At 41.5% G+C, this 7,146-nt stretch overlaps 1 pseudogene; it reads left to right on the top strand.

Moving 5' to 3' along the window:
- Positions 1-4,884: 4,884 nt before the first annotated feature.
- Positions 4,885-7,146, top strand: part of LOC109387025 (zinc finger protein DZIP1 pseudogene) — a 124,521-nt pseudogene continuing 122,259 nt past the window's right edge.

Genomic DNA, 7,146 nt, shown 5'->3' on the forward strand with positions numbered 1-7,146 from the left:
TCACAAGGTAATCCCATGAAGTCACTGGTACCTTGGACCCTAAACAAATACTCATTCTACAAATAGTTGTCACATTTTTCAAAACAGAAAAACATTTATTCAAATAAAATACGATGCAGAATATTTGGGGACAAAAGCAAAGGGAATGGGGTGGCTGAGCCTGAATGCAGGTTTTAGCATCTTGGAGATCCTGCCTATTCAGATTCTTCCTCCTCCACTTATTGGCCCATTGCAAGGAACCTCAGTAGAAACATAAGCCTGAAGCGTTCAAGACCTGCTCTTGAATCCTCGGATGGAAAAGATACAGCCACCTTAGTCTAAGTCTTTGCTCCCTTTCCCCTACTTATGCCTGGTTGTATTCATTAGGGACGTGTTTCCTATTCTTTGACTCTGTTATGTGAACCATGGGGGTTCTGTTTCATAATGTGTGGGTTTATGGATTGACCTCTACAGATAGCATTTCAGGAGTAAAAACTTCTTTCTCTTTCTTAAGGGAATACGAGGCATCTTCATGTAACATTTAAATTATCACTGAGTAAGCAAAGGGATTCTGGTGTCAGATTGCACAGACTCCAATTCTAGCCCTTATTGAGTTGAAAACTAGCCTGTCTCTGTGTTAGTCGTCACATCCCTAAAATGGGGATAATGATGGTAACTGCCATTCTGGACTGCTTTGATAATTAAATTAGTACTTTATGTAGAAGACTAAGAACAGTGACACATAAAGAGTGCTCGGTGAGTATTAGCTACTTTGCTTTCAAAAGTCTTAGAGGTTTTTGTCTCAATGAGTATAACTCAGTGGACACACACACACGCGCACACACACACACACACACACACACTACTGTTGATCTGAGGCTGCACTGATCAAAAATGTTGTATAAAAATAAATCTTAATCCTTTTTCAGGAGCAACCATTCTTGAGTATTTAGAGTGTTGCTTGCTGTCACACTCTAGGATGGGCATTGAAAAAATTATAGCGTATCTACAGGGCACATAGTACAGTGTACAATGGGATGGTGAGCATCCTGCATGAAGACTGAAAAATGTTTAACATAGGATGATTGAACTGGGGAAAAGGATAGATGCTTACTGTGGGGCATAATTGGTCTCAGGTGGAACCTGAACCAATAGGAGGAGACTAGAAGGAAGGATGAAAATATTTACTTAGTTCCTATGTTGTGTTAGACATATGCATTCACATATTTAATTTTTATAACTATCTCATAAAATAAGATTTATTGTCCTCATTTTTATACATAAGGGGGGCTGGAGTTCCGGAATGCCACCTGCTCAAGGATTTCAACGTAGGTCCGCCAGACTGCAAATTCTGACTTCTTTTTGCTGCACCCCTTTATGTAATAGGCTGCCTAGAAGACTTAAAGTATGCACAGAACTCTGTGGGTGGGTTTCTTCTCTTGATTTTAGTTCTCAGTATATGACAGAAAGACATTTCAATCTCAATTTTCTTTTAAGTTGCATTTCATCTTCCATATTGATTTTCTTTTTCAAATTTGAGGTTTTCAAGAAACCTGTCAAATCACTGTTGAGTTTCATGCAGATATGTGTATTAATTTCACTGGAGGGCAGATTTTAAGATGGAGCAGTTCACTAAGGGCCTTACTTTTTTAGTTAGACACTGCTTTTCACAGATGAAATTAGAACCAACATATTATACCATTAGAAATCTTCCAGGCTTCCTATCAGTGAATATAAAGACTGCAAAATAAGCCCAGAGTGAAACAAGCTTTTCTAAATGGCACTTCTGTATTCACTTCCTTGTTACCTGAATCCATATCTTGCCAGGACACCAGAGTTGAGCTAGATAGCCTTGACATTTAATGCCCATACTCACATTTTGTGATCTGAGAATTAAACTAAAATTAGTTTCCTATACTTGTCCTTCCTCCCTCCTTTCTTTTTTTTTTTTCTGTCTCTTTTGTTTATTTATTTGATAACTTGCTTGATAAATGAGACTTTGGTTTAAATTCAAAGCCTTGAGCTTTTAAAAAAGATAACCTTGAAGTGTGTAGCTCCTAAAACAAGCTGACACTTTACAAAGAAAGGAGACATTTCTCACTTAAACAAAACAACAAAGTTACAGATTGCAGCTATCATCACTAATTAGCTATCCCAGATGGAGGGCTGCCCCACCCCAAAGCAAGAGCTGGATGCCTTTCTGCAGATAGCTGGGACAAAAATAACTTGCTCTTCTCTCTCTCTCTCTCTCTCTCTCTCTCTCCACTCCACAGTAATCATACCTTATTGCCTCTCCTGTGAGAAATACACAATTGGTCCATTTTAGAATTGGGGCAAAAGAGGCTTGTTTTATAATTAGTTTTAATAGCATTATCTAGGTGTAAAAATAATAACTGCTACTGCAGAATGTTTAGGTAATGCAAAAGACACAAATAAGAAAATAAATCACCCATAGCTCTACTCTCCAGCTATAACCACAGTTAACATATTGGCATACATCCTTCCACCCCTATTTTGATACCTGTATGTGAAACACACGTTTATACTGTGCATAACATTTTGTAAGCCTTTTTATTTAACATTTATCATAAACATGTCTGTTATTAATATTCTTCCACCATATCATGTTATCAGTGATGGATCATATTCTGTTATTTAGATGTTTCTTTTTTTTAACCACCTCTAATTTTTGACACAGTTGCTTTTCATTTTTCACTATTATAAACAATGTTGAAATGATCATTCCTGTAGAGAAATATCAGTCCACTTCCACAATTATTTCCTTGGGATAAAAATCTTAGTTGTAAAGTTGCTGGAGCAAAAGATAGGTAATTTCTAAAGACAAATATTTTCTAAAAATGAGGAACACGTTATATTCTCCTGGCTTATGAATATGGAAATTTTCCTTACACCCTGGCTAACACTATATATTACTATTTTTTTAAAGTTTGCCAAGATGTTTGGTAAAACTCTCTATATAACATACATAAATTCACTTAGGTAGAGATTTTTACATGCTTATAAAATTTTATAATTCTTCGTAAATTGCCTCTTCCTATCCTTTCTATCTCTTTATATACTAAGGCTGATAATTCTGTGTTATACATATTGAAAATATTGTCTCCCAATTTGTTGTTTTCCCTTTAAATTTATATATAAATAGTATATATTTAGCATAATATTTAAGAGCACAGATACTATATTCAGACTGCTTAGGTGCAAATCTGGAACCCAGCCCTTTGGCAAGACAGCCCTCAGTGAGTTCCTGAATAACTGTATGCTTCAGTTCATTCACCTGTAAAATGGAAGAAATAATAATATGTACCTCATATGGTTGTGAGAATGAAGTGGTATGGCGCTTGAGAAACGCTTAGCACAATCTCTGGAAAATCATGAGTATTCAACAATCAGGAGAAACATATTGCCATTAGCCATATTTGTGTTACTAATTAGTCAGGAGGGTGCAGAACGGACAGAAGCTTCACCTCCGGACCTATTGGGCTTACACTGAGGTTGGGAATCCCTGGTGAGGGGAGGATGGGTGTATATTCCCACACAGCTCTCAAAGGTGTGCTTCCTTCTTAGCCTTAAGGTGCTGTGGAGTATAAAGTAAGCTAGTGTTCCTATTACTACAAAAGGGCCCTGATGGAGAAGCGTTCAGAGGACTATGAGGCAAGATCCTAGGCTAGCAAGTAAATCTACAGGTCCTTCAACTTCTCGGCTGCCAACTGTTGATGCTTCATCGGGTTGTACGTGTGATGATGAAAAATGTTGGCCCTGAGTGGCAAGGCAGTTGGCCAAGGTTTGGAAATTATTGTGACAGTTAAAAGAGGAATGTGGATTAGCAATAATACAGTAAGTGGTTTAAGCCGTAGGCCTGGCCAATCAGAGTCATTGATGCAGAGAAAGCAAGTCAAAAGCAGGCCAGTTCTGTAGAGGAGGATATTGGCACAGCTCAGATTGTGTTGCATAGAGTGACATTTGTGTTTCAGAAGCATTTGAAGCTCCCAGAGATGATAATGAAACATCAGTAGAAATGCTTTGAAAAAGCCATAAAGTCCAAATTGCCTTAATTAGGGTTAGGGATAAGATCACAAAAAATGGTCAGAAAGGCTGAATTGAGAGAATGAAAGGCTAGTTTATTCCTAGGAATGCCTGTTGGTAATTGAAACTTGATTTAGTAATAGTGATCCCTTATTTTTGGGTAGCAACTATGTCTCAAAAGCTCAGGGTCATAGTAATGCTGGGTTATGCCCCCATTCAATGCAACAAGACAGATGACATTTTTCTCCTTAGATGAGGAATACAGAGATTATGTAATTCAGAGTTAGATAATAAATGCATCTGTGGTGTCCTAGCAAGAGAACCCACAGTCTTCGTTTCAAACAGAGAATTCAATATTTAGCAGGTATGTTGGCTAGCACTCTAACAATAGAACCAAACTCGTGTAGCAGTTTTCTTTTTCTCTCAAGAAATCTATTTGCTAATAAAGATTTGCCACTAAAAGCTGCCACACAAGTTTGTAAGGTCCCTGGGCGCGTGCTGACCACACAGGGAAGGGTGTGTGTGTGTGTGTGTGTGTGTGTGTGTGTGTGTGTGTGTGTGTGTGTGTGTGTGTTTTGCCCCCTTTGCTTCTGCTCAGGTCCCCCCCCCAAAAAAAAACCAAAAAACAAAAAATAAAACCCGGATGCTGCTATAGCAACGGCCAGGAGTCCCAGACCTTGGCAGAGGATGCCGCTGCCTCCAGGGTCTCAGCCTGAGGGGAGGGGCGGTGGCATCCCAGTAGACAGTCGACGAAACTGCCCCCTCCAATATCAATACCCAAATAGGTGGCGGATTTGCTTGCACGCAGGTCCCTCCAGAAGCACGTCTACTACCGGCTGACCAGCGGCCTCGAACGTCCTGATGCCGCCCAGCCTCCGCACCGGGCGGGGCTGCCATGGCCTCTGTCCTCCCCTGCAGGCATTGGGCCAGCCGTCCTTCTTCCAGTTCCAGGCTCTGCTGGAGAACGTGGACTGGCTGCGGTTGAGCACCATCACCACGGACAAGGAGGTGGGGGCCATGAACGTGCTCACGCTGCAGGACAGCACCATGAACTTCACCTACAAGCTGGAGGACCACAAGCACCTACGCTGCCCATCAGGGGTGGACCCGGTGCCGCTGAAGCTCATTGCCTGGCCCTGCTCACCATGGAGTACCTGCGGCGCTCGCGGGAGTCCCTCACCACCGTCTGGAGGAACGGCTGCGCCTGAGCCAGGGCAGACTGCAAGCAGCGCAAGAAGCTCCTTACCAAGCAGGCTAAGGTCAAGTTCCTCAAGAAAGTGTGTAAACGCTGGAAAAAGATGGCCTCCATCCCGCAGATAGTGATCGGGGCCAAAACCAGCTGTTTATTACCAGAGCCATTTTTTTGTGAGAAGGCCTTTATGGCCAAGCTTTTCTACAGTCATATTCAACGCTGCCACCCTGAAGATCCTCACCTTGAGTGTAAGAAAAGGGCGCCAACTGATAAGCTCTGGAACAAGATGGGCATGTGAAAGGAGCCGCTGCAGCTTACCAAGTCTGTTAGATGCTGCGTGGCAGACAGCCCATGCAGTCAGATTCTCTAAGGGTTATGAAATGCGAAAACAAGAGGAAGAATTTCTGAAGTTAGTTGATAGGTGGAACGAAGAAGAAAAAAGGAGAAACTAGTTCATGAAATGGAAGAAGTCAAGGAAATATTTATGAAGGAGTTTAAAGAATTGACTGCTGAGAATTCAGCGTTAGACTCTCAATTGTCAGAAATCCAGAAATACAACATGCAGACCAGGTCCAACACAGGTCCGTTAAAAGATGCATGTGGGTTTAAAGAAGAATGTCCTCAATACCCCCAGGACTTCCAAAATGTGATGCAACTTCCTGACAGTCAGGAAGGAAAATGCACAGCTTGAGTTCAAGTTCTTCATCAAGAACACAAAAAAATGGAAGGGTCAGCTCCTATCACATATAGAGAAATGTCAAGCCTCAGTGATAGATGATCTAAATGCAAGGAATGTTGTCTACGAGAAAAGGATAGAGCAGAGAGCCCAGGAAAAGAATGAACTGATTATCACTGAGAGACAAGAGATTAAAGAGCTTGCCTGTAAACCTTTAAACAGTGTCATTGAACTCAAGGGGTGTCCTTTAACCTGGCCAACATTTGAATCAAAGCCACCTGCCCCAGCTGTACCTATAAATGCCACAGCCCAGCAGACTTCGGATGCTCAGTCAAGTCTAATAGTGGCACAGGGAAGAGAAAATGAACAGAAATTAAATGACAAGATCCATTTAAGGAAAGCTTTCAAGAATAACCCCTCTCTCACTAAGGAAATAAGAACAGTCCTAGAGCAGAGTTTAGTGGAGAAATTGGAGACCTTGGGGATTAATGCAGATGTATGTGATCTTCCTAGTGACCACTTGAATAGAGTGCTAAGAATTGTGGAATCAGCAAGACCGGATCAAGGAAGACAAGTACCTAACAGTACCTAACATTCAGCAAATTCAAGAATTCCTTGAACATCAGGTCAGCTGTAAAACTGAGACGAGAACATTACTGTGTTCAGTTAGGTACAGTGTTTCTCAAGTGGATACCCTTTCCACAGGAGAAATACCCAAGGCAACCCAACTTCCTCCCCAAAGCAGACAATTGATTAGACAAAAAAGCCTGTTTTTACTGATAGGACAACTGGTCCAAAAATTAAGGAACCTATCATAGGAGATCATTTTCCCAGAAAGCCTTCTACTATTACGACCTTTTCCTTTAGTTCAGAGGAAGAGTGGGATGATGAGAACCTCATCCAGGCATGTGCATCCCCAGACTGACTTCCTGTGGAGTCATCTAAAGGCAAGAGTAGCTTTGGCAGGAACACCATCAAAAGTGACACTGATTGGACCAAGAGAAGTGAAATTGATAACCGATATTTCTCCAAAGCCCACAGGAACCCCTATCAAAACATTAACTGTAAAAGTTGGAAAGACAGTTTCAAATCACAGAAATGTGGGCTGGCCAAGTGGCCCATTGGTTAAGAGCTGGCTTGGGACGCCAGAGGGCCCTGTTTCGGATCCCACATATGAGGGCCAGTGACACTGCCCTCTACAGCTAAGATGCTGAACAACAGCTCAACTTGGAGCTGGGCTGCCATGAGTCGCTGG

Source organism: Hipposideros armiger, unplaced genomic scaffold (genome assembly GCF_001890085.2).
Source record: "Hipposideros armiger isolate ML-2016 unplaced genomic scaffold, ASM189008v1 scaffold_145, whole genome shotgun sequence".
NCBI classification, from domain to species: Eukaryota; Metazoa; Chordata; class Mammalia; order Chiroptera; family Hipposideridae; genus Hipposideros; species Hipposideros armiger.